This window comes from Corylus avellana, chromosome 9, assembly GCF_965113065.1.
Source record: "Corylus avellana chromosome 9, dhCorAvel1.hap1.2, whole genome shotgun sequence".
Lineage (NCBI taxonomy): Eukaryota > Viridiplantae > Streptophyta > Magnoliopsida > Fagales > Betulaceae > Corylus > Corylus avellana.
The window spans coordinates 8,086,081-8,103,260 of NC_142498.1; positions in this window are offsets into that span (position 1 = coordinate 8,086,081).

A 17,180-nucleotide genomic window follows, 5' to 3' on the forward strand; every position below is an offset into this window, starting at 1 on the left:
TGTTGTGGACAGAAATAGAAAAATGGCTATGGCAGCTTCAGTGCAGCTATCTGGCAGTGGTGCGCTCGCTTGCAGAGGACGTGCGCTCGATTGCACTTTTGCAGATCAAAAACAGACTTGCAACAAACAAAAAAGATTAGAAAAAAAATAAAACAAAAACTCAAATGAATAAAAAAATAAAATAAAATAAAAACAGAAACATAAAATAAAATAAAACAGAAATTAGAAACAGATTATAGAAAAAAAAAAAAAAAAAAAAAAAAAAAAAAAAACAAAACAAAACAAAAATAGACTCGACATAACAGCAGCTTCAATACTGCTGTTTGGCTGTGCACTCGATCGCAATGCACTGCGCTCAATCTTCCTGGAATGGGTACTCGAGCGCACTATCGCAACACTGACTGATGAAGGACTCACTATAGCATCAATACTGCTGTGTGGCAATGATGCGCTCGATCGCACTGCACCTGCGATCGATCCCACTACCGCATAAAATATTAGAGTTGTGGATAGTAAAGCAGAAAAGACTCAAAAACAAAGAAAATAAATTAACAATAGAAACACAAACAAACAAAAACAAAGGAAATAAAATAAACAAAATTAAAATAAAGCAAAAAATTTCTAGACATAATTTAACATAATCCTCGGCAACGGCGCCGAAAACTTGTTGTGCCAAATACCCACCTAAATTAATAGGCAAATACACGGTACGTTTTACTCGCAAGTGCACAAGATCAAAACAATAGTATAATGGGCAAATACAAGATTATTCCTACAAGGATTGGTAAATTATGTGTAGAATTGATTTCCTATTTAATAACAGATTGTCACGAATAGAATTGAAATAAAGGAATAAAATAAAAGATAAACAAAGACTAAAAAGGATTAGGGTTTTGATATCCACCACTAATCAGAGTAATTAAGATAACAATACGCCAATATTCCAATCATACAGTATATTTAATTCTTGTCAACGTAAAGGCATGGTATCTATTCCTTAAGCTGTTGATTTCCCTAAGCAACGAACTAGGCATTGTATCTACTCTAATTCTTTTCTTCCCCAAAGGATTTAGCATGGTATCTACTAAGTTGTTCTTTAGGGAAGCATAAATTTATAAAAATTGACAAACACATGAAGCCTAGGGCATGGTATCTACTCATAGTTTCCCATGTTGATTAGGCCAAGAACCTGTGATGAGGTTCATTTGTCACTTTATTAAGGCTAAGACTCGGTCATCTAAATTGACTTAATTGACAAATCCATACCTTATGCATATGAGGAATTCAATAAACCCGAAATTAATCAATTAAAATACCAAAATATGTTTGAAACAAAGGCACAGTTGAAATCCTAAAAAGATATGATTAGGGCTTCAATCTAGCCCTAATTAAAATATAAACTAAATAAAAAAATAAAAGGTGGAAGAGAAGAAAAACCCAAACTCCTCTTGATCTAGCCTTCCGTTCCTTTCTAGAGCTTGTACCATTTTCTCCACACCCTTTCCTAGAGGCTTAGTGGTCTATTTATAGGCTTAGAAAAGATCTAGAAACCCTAATAAAATCGTAGGTTAGTCTACCAATCCAACTAGGAGACTGGAAACCTAAGTTAAGGTGGAAAAGGACACTTTCCACATCCGCAAGTGCGCTCGATCGCAAGTTGGTAAACACAATCTCACGCCTGCTGATAAGTGCCAAATATTACATATTTGGACCCCTTTATTTACATTAGTTAATCCTTTAGATGTGTCATTGTTTAATATTTTGTGTTAGTTTTGTGTTTTTAGTGTTTCGTAGGTCCTTAAAGAAAAACTACAGCTTTAAAGGGAAAAATGCAAATCTTGGAAGAAAGCATACTTTAAGAAGACCTAGATGATGTGGTTAAGTCTAACCAAATCCAAGAAAAGGATAAATCGGATTAAAGATCAGATTGGATTAAAGTTCAGATTTGATAAAATTTCGGATTGGATTCAAATTTAGATTCTACATACATCTCAGTATTTTGATCATAACTTTCCATTCAAATATCGGATTAATGTGATTCAAGCATCATTGGAAAGCTAACTCAAAATAATACAATTCGTTATGAAATAGGATTTTCCTAATTCGGACGGTTACTATGCCAAAATCGCCCCGAAATTAAGGGACACAAATCTGGAAGAATCCTATTCCGATTTCAGACTTCTATTTTGACTAGGAGACAGACCTCCGAATTATCTAGGTTTAATAGGGTTTAGGACGTCACTTTTATGTAAGTCTTTATTTACCCGATTTTATTGAGTTTTATATTTTAATTGTTTTACTTCTAATCAATGTGTGGAGTGATTCTTGGATATCTCTTGTAATTCAAGGATACATGTGATGATTTGAGATAATTTCATATGATTGATTGGTTGGTTTGTAACTCATAAAAATTGGATATCCCTTGTGATTCGTTCTACGGATACATCTGGTGTTTCAGTTGAATTTGGATTCATTTTGTGGTTTGGTCAATGAATGGATACATGGGATGGTTTTGATTAATTCTTTGAAGCATGGTAAAACATCTATAAGATTTAAATTGTGAGAACTTCGGATAAATATTGATGAACATGGAGTATGTTGTTATGATTTGGTGAGTGTGGATTCCTAAACCTTAGTCTTTACCTTTTGTTTTATTTTATTTAGTTTATGTTTATCCTTTAATTTTCAAAACTCAAAACTCAAAATTTTTTTGGAACCAGGTTAGGGTAAAATTAGTTTAAATATAAGTTGTTCTTTCAAAAATACAATTCTCCGTGGGTTCGACCTCGCACTTGCAATCCATTAAATTACAATTGATTCGTGCACTTGCAAGTTAAATAAATTGGCACAACAAGTTTTTTGCGCCGTTGCCGAGGATTAACTTGTTTTTGCAAATTTATTTAACTTGCAAATGCATGAATCAATTGTAATTTAATGGATTGCAAGTGCGAGGTCGATCCCATAGAGAATTGTATTCTTGAAAGAGCAATTTAAATTTTAACTAATTAAATCCTAACCTAGTTCCAAAAAGGTTTTGAATTTTGATTTTTTTGAAATTAAAAGACAAACATAAACTAATTAAAATAAACTAAGAGATAAAAGACTAAGGTTTGGGAATTCACACTCATCGAATCATAACAACATACTTCCATGTTTATCAATATTAATCTGAAGTTCTCACAATTAAAATCCTACATATGTTGTACTATGCTTCAACAATTAATCAAAATCATCCCATGTATCCATTCATTGCACAAATCACAAAAGGAATCCAATATCAATTAAATCATCAAATGTATCCGTAAATCACAAAAGATATCTAATCTTAATTGAAACACCAAATGTATCCGTAGAATAAATCACAACAGATATCCAATTATTTAGGCAAATAGAATCAAGCAATCAATTATGTGAAATTATCTTAAATCATCAAGTGTATCCTTGAATCACAACAAGATATCCAAGAATCATGCCACATATTGAAAAGAGGTAAAATAATTGGAATAATAAACCCAATAAAATCAAATAAATAAAGACTTACATGAAAGTATTGATGTTTTTCATCGATGAGGTTTCATCCCCAACCTTAGTTGGGAATTTAGCTCACATAAAAATAAAACCTAAATCTAAAGAAAACCTAAACTAAAAAGACGTCTATTTATAGGCTTAGGAAAGTCCTAGAAGCCCTATTAAACCTAGATAATTCGGAGGTCTATCTCCCAGTAAAAATAGAAGTCTGAAATCGGAATAGGATTCGTCCAAATTTGTGTCTTTTTATTGCGGGGCGATTTTGGCATAGTAACAGTCCAAATTAGGAAAATCTTATTTCACAAGGAATTGTAGTATTTTCAGTTAGCTTTCCAATGCCATTTGAATCACTTCAATCCAATGTTTTAGCAGAAAATTATGGTAAAAATACTGAGACTTGCGCAGAATTTGAATTTGAATCAAATCCGAAATTTTATCCAATCTGATCTTTAATCCGATTTAACCTTTTCTTGGATTTGGTTAGACTTAACCACATCACCTAGGTCTTCTCAAAGCATGCTTTCTTCCAAACTTTGCATTTTTTCCTTTAAAGCTGTAGTTTCTCTTTATTGACCAACAAAACATTAAAAACACAAAACTAACACAAAATATTAAATAACGACACAGGTAAATGATTAACTAATGTAAATAAAGGGGTCCAAGTATGCAATATTTCACACTTATCAAACACCCACAAATTTAGTCTCTTAGCAAAACAAAACGAAAAATATAATAAAAGCAAGAAACATAAATCCTCTTTCGTGGGAGAGACGATTGCATTTAGCATAAGCAACAAGCTTTTTAAACCTCTAGGCATCCCTAGTGGACGAGTGAAGTCTCGTGATGGCTTAACAGAAATGATACCCACAAACATTGTAGCACTATGTTGTTAATAAGAAAGAAGTTTCACATAAACCATGGTTCTTATTCATGAGCAAGTTTAAAAAGACAAACACCATCATCACAGTCAAAAGGAAATCCATAATCAAAGCACTCATAAATGGAAAATTGAGACCTCGTATGTTCTGAAAAGTATAAAGTGTAATTAGCATACAATCAAGAAGCTTTCAGCTTAAACTCAATACAAGTTCCAAAAAAATTTGTAAGACTCCCTAACAAATGAAATAACTAAGGTAAGATATGCATTTATTTTTCATAGGCTCTGCAATGTCTAACTCCCTTAGGCTTTCTAATTGACCCATGTAACAAGTGTTAGGCCAATGACTCCCAAGCCAAGTGGCTTTAGGGCACTAGATGTAAAACATCCTTAAGAGCTTATTAACTTAAGTCAAAAAGGCTACAAAGTTAGATTAGTCATATCATAAATCAACACTGAACTTCACACCTTTTGACGCAAACACTCAATGCTTAATGAGACAAGAGTTCCGGTTACTCAACAGAAAATTCACCATGATCTTTCTTTCTTTTTTTCCTTCTCTTTTTTATTTATTTATTTATTTTTATATCTTGCAAGCCAATGGTTATTCATCAATAGGGCATCCAACAAATCTCAAGAGAACAAGCTTAAGCTCAAACATCATACCTCACAGAAAACATGCTAATGTGCTCATAAAAATTTATCTCAAAACAAGTGAAATCTCTTTTACCCAAAAAATAAGTCAAAGGACTCAGACTCCTAATGACATAATGATGTGTTCAACCCTTTAAGCAAGGTAATGAAATGCAAATCACAGTTACAATTTAACTCAAATTTGACAACAACATAGCACAATTTTTTTTTTTCAAATTTTTTTAACACAAAATGACAAATAAAACAAAAATAAACAGACAAAGTGTTTTTCCATACCCCCAAACTTGAATTACACATTGACCTCAATGTGTAGTATAGAAATACATTACCGGAAATAAAGAAATCTGAGTGTGAACAAGGCCAGGGCGTCCCCCAAACTTAAACACCTGTCATCAAAACTAACAGCAATATTTTCATAGAAACAAAACTTCAAAAGCTTAATTGCTGTTAGAAACAAAAACAAAAATAAAAATAACATGTAATGAAAAAGAAAAGAAAGAATTTATGGAGTGAAGTGCAGAAAATAAACTGGAGGAGAAAACTTTACAGCGCTTCCCCCTACCATGCGGATGTCCAACCAATCCCTTCCACCCCTTCTTCTTCAAAACTTCATACCCCTCTGGAAAAATATTTCGCCATCTTATGTAAAATTTCTTACTTCGAAGGATCTCCTTAGGAAAGTGGTTCCTAGATTTGTGTGCTTGTGTGCACAAGTCCTTGAGTATCTTGACATAAGATGGCTCTTTGAGACATTTAGGCGATGAAGCTTTGGGCTCTTGATGTATCTCAAGAAGGATAGTGATGCAGGCAGGAGCTTCAGTACTCACTTCCATGTCACTGGGCAGATTAGGATCTGTTGGGGGCTCACTATTCTCATGGTGCTTAATTTGCTCAGGGTGCTCAACGTGCTCCTCTTTCTCTTCCTCCTCTTTGTTATCCACAATTTCCTTACTCTCAAGTGTGATGGTGACTTGGGCATGCTCATGATAAGAGTTTTCGGAATCTTCCTCATCAATCATGTAGTGCCTTTCAACCATCAGTTGACTTTGAAGCTCTTCTTCCTCTATTCTGTTTAAGTCAGCAACTAGATAACCGATCTGTCCTTCTATCTTGGTCATGGCCTGCTTAAGTTCTTGCATGTCTCTGTTGTTAGCCATGTTGGAATTCCTCATCTCCTGTACAGCTGAATTGGTAAAACCTTTTAGCTCTTGTATATCTTGGGAATTTCTCATGGTAGTATTCTTCATATCTTGTATGTTCTTATCCATGGATTGCATCAATGCTTTGATCATGTCTTCCAGTGATGACTGTGATGCAGGCTGTGGCACTTGAGTGGTAAACTGATAAACAGGAGGTTGAGCATGATGATCAAACTGCGGATATTCTGAATGGTGCAATTCATCAAATTGGTGTGCATAAGTTCCTCTTGTTCACAATTACCTACCTAAATTAATAGGCAAATAATTGTTTGTTTTACCCGCAAGTGCACGAGGTCAACACAGTAGTATAGTGTGCAAATACGGAATCATTCCCACGAGGATTGCTGAATCTTGCCTAAAATCAATTCCAAAAGTAAACTAAAACAAAGATTAGGTTGAGTTGATAATGATAAAAAGGTAGGGCTTTGATATCCACCACTAATTATATTAAGCTAATATATCAATATGCCAATGTTTTAATCAAGTTATGTCTATGTAATGTTTGTCAACCTAAGGGCATGGGTGTATTCTCCTTAAGCTCTAGATTTCCCTAAGCAACGAGTTAGGCATGGGTGTATACTCTAACTCTTTTCTTTCCTAAAGGATTTAGCATGGTGTATACTAAGTTGTTCTTTAGAAAAGCATATGTTCTATGGAAATCGACAAACACATGAGGCCTAGGGCATGGGTGTATATTCCCAGTTCTCCATGTTGATTAACCCAAAAATCCAGTGTAGATATCTTTTGTTACTTATGTTAAACCCAGGACTCGGTCATCCAAATTTATTTAACTAACTACTCTATACCACATGCATATGTTGATCAGGCACACATATATGAGCAATTCATGCAAGCAGGAATTAATCAAGTTAAATAGCACAACAAGATCATCACAAAGGCTCCAATATTGAAATATTAACAAAATAGAACTAGGGCTTCAATCAAGCCCTACTAATTAAATTAGCTACACATAGAGTTGATGTTAAACATCTTCAACAAAGAAAAGAAAAGAAAGGAAAAGAATAAACTCGAGACTTGAACTTGAAGAGCTCCTATTCTTCTCCTTACAAAGCATATCTATTCTAGAGGCTTAAGGGTCTATTTATAGGCTTTAGAAGTCCTTGACAAAGTAATAAACCTAGGGATTTCGTAGGGTTTCAAAACCTATTACAATTGGGAGTTGGAAAACCCTAATATAGAAAGAATGACAATCTGGCCACCACTTGATATGTCGCTTGCGCACGAGTGTGATCGATCGCAACCCGTGTGCGCTCGATCACAGGCCTGCGATCGATCCTCTTCTGTTGTGCGCTCGATCGCTCATGGCCTTCTTTGTGCTGCGTCTTTCTGGTACTACACTCGATCGCAGGTACCCTGTGATCGATTGCAGTGTCAGGGGGCTCCCATTGTGCCCTTTTTCTCTCTTTGAGCCCGAATCTTCCAGATTTACTTCATTTTCTTCCCAACGCCTACAAAAGTATGGAAAACACAAAAATGAATTAAAATGACCTAATTAACTAAAACCAAAGGATTAAAACATGCAAGTTAAGGGTTGAAAATATAAATATTGTAGTACTTAACACACCCCCAAACTTACATATTGCTAGTCCCTTAGCAATACCAAACTAAAAAGAAAATGGAAAAACAGGAAACAAAAAGATAAATCCATCTTTCGTGGAATGTACGATTACATTTAACGTATGGAAGAAGTCTTTTAAACCCCCTAGGAATTCCCTAGTGAACGAGTGAAGTCTCGTGAGGGTTTTCCAGAAATGTTACCCACAAACATCATGCAAGAGTTCATGTTATTCCAAAAATTAAAGCATCACTTCAAGATTATGATTTTCATTCATAAGCAAGCTTAAAAAGATGAACTCCATCTTCACAATGAATTGGATTCTCAAAGTGCAATTACTTACAAAGGACATGCTAAATCATCACAAGTTTGAAATTTGTGTACAGTGAATTAGTACAAAATTATGAGGCTTCCAAATCTTTCCAATATGCAATGTCTCCTTATCTCAGAATTCACTGAAATTCCTATTAGAATGACACAATGGTATATTTCTTTTTCTCTCTCTGTTTTTTTATTTTGGTCAGGTTGTACAATGTTGGTTCCCTTAAGCTTTCTAATTGACCCTTGTAGCGAGTGTTTAGTCAATGACTCCCAAACCAGGTGGTTTTAGGGCATTAGGTGTAGAGACACCCCTAAGGACCTACTAACTCAAGTCAAAAAGGCTACAAAACCAACTAACCATGACATTGATCAAATCAACATTTTTCACCTTTTGACGTGAACACTCAATGCTTTGAGGCAAGAGGTCCAGTTACTCAGTGAAAAGCCATCAATGATCATTTATTTCATACTTTCTCTTTTTTTTTTTTCTTTTTTTTTTCATTACTATATATGTCATAGTGTCATCTAATAAGTCATCCAATTTCATCCAAGAAGCAAAAACACACATATCAGACCTCATGTCATTCCTCACAGATTATGTGCTAATGTGCTTGTGTGATCAGATCAAACATGTGATTTTTCAACTATCCTCAACAAGTAATCAAACTAACAAATTCACTCATCATATCATGTGTTCAAAAATTTAAGCTCATTGATGAATTCAAGCCACAATTCTTTCTAGATCAACTTAAAATTTTAGAGCAAACATGAACATGCATAAACTTTCTTTTTTTTTTCTTTTTTTTTTTCAAATAAACAAACAACACACAAAACAAAAAACATGAAATTGGGACAAAGTGTGTGTGAACATGTGTGCCCATACAACCAAACTTAAGTGACACATTGTCCCCAATGTGTTTAAGTAAAGGAAAGAATGTACCCGAGAGATGGACGACATATTCTTGGAAAGCATGGCTCATAGCACACCCCCAAACTTGAATCGAAGCACACTTGTTCCTGCAAAATAAGAAAACACACAAACAAGTAAAAAGAAACAAAACTAAAGATAAATAAAAAGATAACTTAAAACACACTAAACAAAACAAAATAAAAAGATAGCTATGGGATGCTGCCCAAGTGCGCTCAATCACACTAACATAATGCAATGAAACCACAAGTGGAGACTTGTGCTCGATCGCACGCAGGTTACGATCAATTGCAGTAACAGAATGTAAAAACATGACAAAAGACTTGAAACACTAAAATACCAAAGTAAAATAAAACACAAAGGAAAACAAAAACAAAATATAAGTCAAACATAAAAACAAAAGGATATGATATGGGGTGCCTCCCATGAGCGCTAAGTTTTATGTCTTCAGCTAGACGGTGGTCCTCGCTCATTGCTACTTAGAAGTAGATGCTCCATTTTGGATGGATTGGAGTGCCAAATCTTCATCTCTTGGTACTAACTTTACTTCAAGATATGGCTTGACTCTGTGTCCATTGACTTTGAATGACTGGTCTGTCTGGGGGTCGTGAACTTCCAAGGCTCCATGAGGGAATATTTGTGTAACAATGCAGGGCCCAGACCATCTTGACTTAAGCTTTCCAGGGAAGAGTTTCAATCTTGAATTATAAATCAAAACCTTTTGTCCTACTTAAAACTCCTTCCTGACCAATTGTTTGTCATGGTATGCTTTGGTTTTGTCCTTGTAGAGCTTGGCATTCTCATATACATCACGCCTCAGTTCCTCCAGTTCATTTAGTTGGAGCTTCCTCTTGTCACCAGCTTGCTTCATATCAAAGTTAAACTTCTTGATGGCCCAATACGATTTGTGTTCCAATTCCACTAGTAGATGACATGATTTCCCAAAAACCAAACGATATGGAGACATACCGATAGGTGTCTTGTAAGCAGTCCTATATGCCCATAGTGCATCATTTTAGCGTAGTGACCAATCCTTCCTATTGGGGTTCACTGTCCTTTCAAGGATGCCTTTGATTTCTCTGTTGCTGATCTCCACTTGGCCACTGATTTAGGGATGGTATGCAGTGCCAACCTTATGAGTGATGCCATACTTTTTCATCACAGAGATAAAGGCATAGTTGTTAAAGTGGCTCCCCGCATCACTAATGATTGACCTGGGTGTTCCAAATCTAGCAAAGATGTTTTCCTGTAAAAACTTCACAACCACTTTGTGATCATTAGTCCTTGAGGGGACAGCCTCGACCCATTTAGACACATAATCCACACCCACAAGAATATATAAATAACCGAATGAGTTAGGAAATGGTCCCATGAAGTCAATACCCCAAACATCGAAGAGTTCTACAACTTGAATATTTTACAATGGCATTTGATTTCTGGATGAGATTTTACCTGTCCTTTGGCATCTATCACAAGAGCTGCAAAACAAGAAAGCATCTTTAAACATATTAGGCCAGTAAAAACCAAATTGTAATACCTTAAGCGCTGTTCTCTTGGCCCCAAAGTGTCCACCACAGGCAAACTGGTGACAGCGCTGCAAAATACTCAAGTGCTCATCTTCTGGAACACACCTTCTAATGATTTGATCAGGGTACAATTTGAACAAATAGGGGTCATCCCAATGGTATTGTCTATACATAGATATTAACCTCTTCCTTTCTTGGCTAGACATACCTAGAGGAAACACCTTGGCAATGATATAATTCACTATATCTGCATACCATGGGAGTTGGATATCAACTGCAAACAACTGCTCATCTGGAAAATTTTCAATCAGTGGGAGCTCATCTCCTTCCTCTTCGTGGAGTAATCTGGATAAGTGATCCGCCACCACATTCTCACTGCCCTTCTTGTCTCTAATCTCAAGGTCAAACTCTTGTAGTAATAATACCCATCTGATTAATCTAGGTTTGGCATCTTTCTTGGCAAACAAATATCTCAATGCAGCATGATCAGTGAATACAATAACCTTAGAACCAATTAGGTACGACCTGAACTTCTCCAAAGCGAATATGACAGCTAATAATTCTTTCTCAGTAGTAGAATAATTTAGCTGGGCATCATTCAATGTTCTAGAAGCATAATAAATGGCATGAGGTACCTTCTTGATTCTTTGATCCAAGACAGCTCCCACGGCAAAGTCACTGGCATCACACATGAGCTCGAAGGGTAGACTCCAATCAGTTGCTCGCATTATTGGTGCAGAAGTGAGCAGCTTTTTCAGTGTGTTGAAGGCAGTCATGCATTCTTTAGTCCATTCAAACTTGGCCTCCTTCCCTAGCAATGCACAGAGGGGTCTAGAGATCTTGGAGAAATCCTTGATAAACCTTCTATAGAACCCGGCATGTCCAAGAAAACTCCTCACCCCCTTTACTGTCAGAGGTGGGGGAAGTTTGGCGATGATATATATCTTGGCCTTATCCACCTCAATGCCCTTGCTTGAAATAGCATGACCCAATACAATGCCTTGTTGAACCATGAAGTGGCATTTTTCCCAATTGAGCACTGGGTTGCATTCTTCACACCTCTTGAGAACATTCTTCAAATGGTGGAGGCATTCATCAAAACTAGACCCAAAAACACTAAAGTCATCCATAAATACCTCAATGGTTTTCTCCACCATGTCTGAAAAAATGCTCATCATGCATCTCTGGAATGTAGCTGGGGCATTGCATAAGCCAAATGGCATCCTTCTGTAGGCGAATGTGCCAAAAGGACATGTGAAGGTGGTCTTCTCCTGATCTTCTGGTGCTATTGCAATCTGATTATAGCCACTGTACCCATCGAAGAAACAGTAGTGGCTATGGCCAGCTAACCTCTCTTGCATTTGGTCAATGAAGGGTAATGGAAAATGGTCTTTTCTGGTTACCTTGTTTAGTCTTCTGTAATGAATGCATACCCTCCACCCAATGGTTACTCTTGTGGGTATCAGTTCATCATCTTCATTCTTTACCACTATGATCCCACTCTTTTTTGGCACTACTTGGACTGGACTGACCCATTTACTGTCTGAGATAGGATAGATGATGCCCATATCCAGTAGTTTTAATACCTCTGCCTTGACTACCTCCTTCATGTGTGGGTTGAGTCTTCTCTGTGCATCCCTGGTTGGCTTTGTTTCGTCTTCAAGGAAGATTTGATGCATGCATTTAGCTGGACCTATTCCTTTGATATCAGCAATGGACTAAGAATTCTCAACAGCTTTTCTTCTTCCCTACAACTCAGATTTGCAGCAATGATGACTAGTAGTGTCTTGTTTTCTCCCAAGTATGCATATTTTAGGTGCTCTGGCAATTGCTTCAATTCCAGCTTAGGTGCTTGGACAATAGAGGGAACAAGAGAGGTATTAGTAGGCTCAAGAATCTCGAAGGGAGGATTATACTTACTTGAGTATTTTGGAGAAGCCTCAAGGTGATACACTGTTTCAATGATGTCATTAGTAATATCTTCAAGTTTTGGCTCAATGTCCTGCCTTGTGAGACTGTGGGTGAGGGTGGCCTCCAATGGATCTTTATGTTGGTCCTGCAAAACTGTCTCACTAACATCTTGGATCATACAAACAACAAAACATTCTAAATCTTCTTGAGGTAATTTCAATGCATCGAATATTTTGAATTCTATTGTCTCACCATTGACCTTCATACTCACAATACCCTTTTTCGCACCTATTGTAGTATCAGCAGTTCTCATAAAGGGTCTTTCTAAGATAATAGGTAAAGGTGATGGCATAGGGGATTCTTCTACATCCAATACAATGAAATCAGCAGGTAAAATAAATGTACCTACCTTTACCAACACATCCTCCAGTATACCTCTTGGTCGTTTGATGCTTCTGTCTGCCAGTTGCAAGGTGATAGAGGTTGGTTGAAGTTCCCCCAATCCCAGCTTTTCATATACAGTGTAAGGCAGCAAATTCTCCCCTACTCCTAGATCCAGTAGTGCCTTTTCAAAATATTGGTCTCCTATCCTGCAAGGAATGGCAAAACTACCTGGATCTGTTAGTTTTGGTGGTAATTTTCTTAACAAAACTGCACTTACCTCTTCTGTTAAGACCACTGTCTCATACTCTTGAAACTTCCTTTTGTTAGTGCAACAATCCTTTAAAAATTTAGCATATGAAGGAATCTGTTCAATTGCATCTAATAAAGGAATGTTGATTTCTACTTTCCTCAAGGTCTCAAAGCTATCCCTGAGTTGCTCTTCTTTCTTTGGTTTGACTAGCCTTTGAGGAAAGGGGGGTGCATTTACCTTTTCCATTTGATTTACCATAGAAGTTGATGGTCCTTCTAGAGTTGCTTGAGGTGGCTCTTCAGTTCCAAAGACTTTGCCATTCCTGAGAACTGTGATTGCTTCTAGCTACTGATGACCCCCTGGGTTGGGTATTGTCTGGGCTGGAAATTCTCCCTGCTTTCCTTCACTCAGCTCCTTTGCCAAGCCCCACTTGTACTTCTAGTCTTTGAATGGCTTGATCAGTCTTTGTATTGAATTGTCTTTGATCAGCCGTGAATTGCTGTTGTAAAATCATGAACTACTATTGAGAAGCCACCAAGGTGTGTATCATATTCTCCAGTTGGTTCAGTTTTGACTCTTGAGTTGGCTGGCTTGCTTGTTAGGGACCCTTTTGTCCTTGATTGTTACTCCATGATAAATCAGGGTGGTTTTGCCATCCTGGCTTGTAGGTGTTGGAATATGAATTGTTCTTGTAGGGTAGTTGCTTTGTCCCACATAGTGCGCTTGCTCCTGATCTGCAGATGAATATAAAGGGCAAGTTTCAGTAGTATGACCTACTTGAGAACATATGGCACATACCTGGAATTGGGTGGCTGGCTGATTGAGAGAGATGTTTTGAGTAGTCATGGCGTTTGCAAGCATAAGGAATGCCTTCTGCATGGTAGCCATCTGATTTTGCATTCCGCTATTTTCTTCATTCCTGCCTTTGCTCCTTACACCTTGCCTCCTTTTGGATGGAAATTGTTGGGTGTGTTCACTCAACATCTCAAAGAATCTTGTGGCTTCCTCACTACTCTTTTCCATCAGCATACCTCCACAAGCTAAATCAACCATCCCTTTGTTAGTATCATCTAAACCTTCATAGAAAATTTGTACTTGATCATCTTGAAGGATGTTGTGATGTGGACACTTTAGAAGCAATGAATTGAAGTGATCCCAGGCCTCGAAGAACAGATCTCCATCTCGTTGTTGGAACATTTGAAGTTCCCTTTTAAGTTGTTTTGTCTTTTGAGCTGGGAAAAACTTCTTCAGAAACTTGGTGGTCAACTCTTCCCAAGTATGGATAGAATCTGCAGGCAAGGAATTGTACCACAGTTTAGCATTATCTTTCGAAGAAAAAGAGAAGAGAACTAACTTGAGTCTTTCTAGAGTTAGGCCTTGGACATGCATAAATCAAAGAATTCTTTAAGATGCAAGTTGGGATCCTCAATAGCTGTGCCTTTGAAGTGAGTCAATGCATTAAGGATTTAAGGAGAGATATAATAGCTGCCATCCACCTCTGGTTGATATGCTATGCATGAGGGTTGATGGAGGTTCGCTGGAACGTATGCCTGCTTCATTGGTCTCCTCACCCGTGGTGGATTTGCCTCTAATGGTCTTAGTCCAATTGGATTCTCTTGCAAGTCTTCCATATCAGTTTCTTTTTCTTCTTCTTTGTCTCTAGGTTGTTGTCGAATTGTCCGCTCAATTTCAGGATCGAGTGGAATAACAGTTGAGGCTTGAGATCGACGACCTTGCATCAACTGAATTGCTTCTTCAGTCAGGCAGCTTCAGATGCTCCTTGGAACTGCGCTCGATCACAGGTTGGTGCGTTCGATCGCACTGCGCTCGATCGCACTTGGCTGATGATTGATCGCAATCACCGAATGTTTATCTGCAACCTAAAACCGAAAACAGAAAAAATTTAGAATCAATAGAAAATATTTTTGACAAAAACAAAATTGAAAATTGAAAATTAAAATAACACAACTATAGGAAAATAATTTTAAACAAAATTCGCCGCAATCCCCGGCAACGGCGCCAAAAACTTGTTGTTCACAATTACCTACCTAAATTAATAGGCAAATAATTGTGTGTTTTACCCGCAAGTGCACGAAGTCAACACAGTAGTATAGTGTGCAAATGCAGAATCATTCCAACGAGGATTGTTGAATCTTGCTTAAAATCAATTCCAAAAGTAAACTAAAACAAAGATTAGGTTGAGTTGATAATGATAAAAAGGTAGCGCTTTAATATCCACCACTAATTATATTAAGCTAATATATCAATATGCCAATGTTTTGATCAAGTTATGTCTATCTAATTTTTGTCAACCTAAGGGCATGGATGTATACTCCTTAAGCTATAGATTTTTTTAAGCAACGAGTTGGGCATGGGTGTATACTCTAACTCTTTTCTTTCCTAAAGGATTTAGCATGGTATATACAAAGTTGTTCTTTAGAAAAGCATGTGTTCTATGGAAATCGACAAACACATGAGGCCTAGGGCATGGGTGTATTCTCCCGGTTCCCCATGTTGATTAACCCAAGAATCCGGTGTGGATATCTTTTGTTACTTATGTTAAACCCAGGACTCGGTCATCCAAATTGATTTAACTAACTACTCCATACCACATGCATATGTTGATCAAGCACACACATGTGAGGAATTCATGCAAGCAGGTATTAATCAAGTTAAATAGCACAACAAGATCATCACGAAGGCGCCAATATTGAAATATTAACAAAACATAACTAGGGCTTCAATCAATCCCTACTAATTAAATTAGCTACACATAGAGTTGATGTTAAACATCTTCATAAAAGAAAAGAAAAGAAAGGAAAAGAATAAACCCGAGACTTGAACTTGAAGAGCTCCTATTCTTCTCCTTACAAAGCATATCTATTCTATAGGCTTAAGGGTCTATTTATAGGCTTTAAAAGTAATTGACAAAGTAGTAAACCTAGGGATTTTGTAGGGTTTCAAAACCTATTACAATTGGGAGTTGGAAAACCCTAATATAGAAAGAATGACAATCTGGCTGCCACTTGATATGTATCCTGTGCACGGGTGCGATCCATCGCAACCCGTGTGCGCTCGATCGCAGGTCTGCGATCGATCCTCTTCTGCCGTGCGCTCGATCGCTCATGGCCTGCTTTGTGCTGCATCTTTCTGGTACTGCGCTGGATCGCAGGTACCCTGTGGTCGATTACAGTGTCAGGGTGCTCCCATTATGCCCTTCTTCTCTCTTTGAGCCCAAATCTTCCAGATTTACTTCATTTTCTTCCAAACGCCCACAAAAGTATAGAAAACACAAAAATGAATGAAAATGACCTAATTAACTAAAACCAATGGATTAAAACATGGAAGTGAAGGGCTGAAAATATGAATATTTTAGCACTTAACAGTTCCTGTAGCCTGAGCTGATCCTGAGAAATCAGATTGGTTGCTCTAGTCCAGGTTATAACAATTGAAATTTGAATCAAACCCCGGGTTGGAGAAACTGGTGTTCATTTGTTCATATGAAAAGTTAGAACTAGCTGCTCTGATTTGGTCTAATTTGTCCCATAAGTCGTTGAGCTCAGCTCGCAGATCTGGACAATTGTTTTACTCATGATAAGGATTGAAACAATATGAACATGGTTTATTTGGGTAAAAATTTTGAGGATAGTTGGTAGGAGTTGGTGTCCTACAGCTAGGAGAGGCATTAAAATCATTAAAATTAAAATTTATGCTTCCCCCTCACTTTTTAGCATGCAAATATCTCACATAAAACATTAACTATTTTTTTAAAAAAATAAGAAAAACTAAAAAAAAAAAAACGACTAACTAACAAAAAATAAAATAAAAAACTAAAATTTAAAAACTCACATAAAGGACCAAAAATAAATTTTTGGCAAAAATTTACGGAACTGCTGCAGTTTCTGCCTTTGCTGTAAGTGCGCTCGATCGCACTTGAGTGAAGATACAGCAGTTAATGAGCGTAGGTGCACTTGAGCTTGCTGACTTGGCCCCGAATGCGCTTGATCGTAGCAGGGCTACGATTGA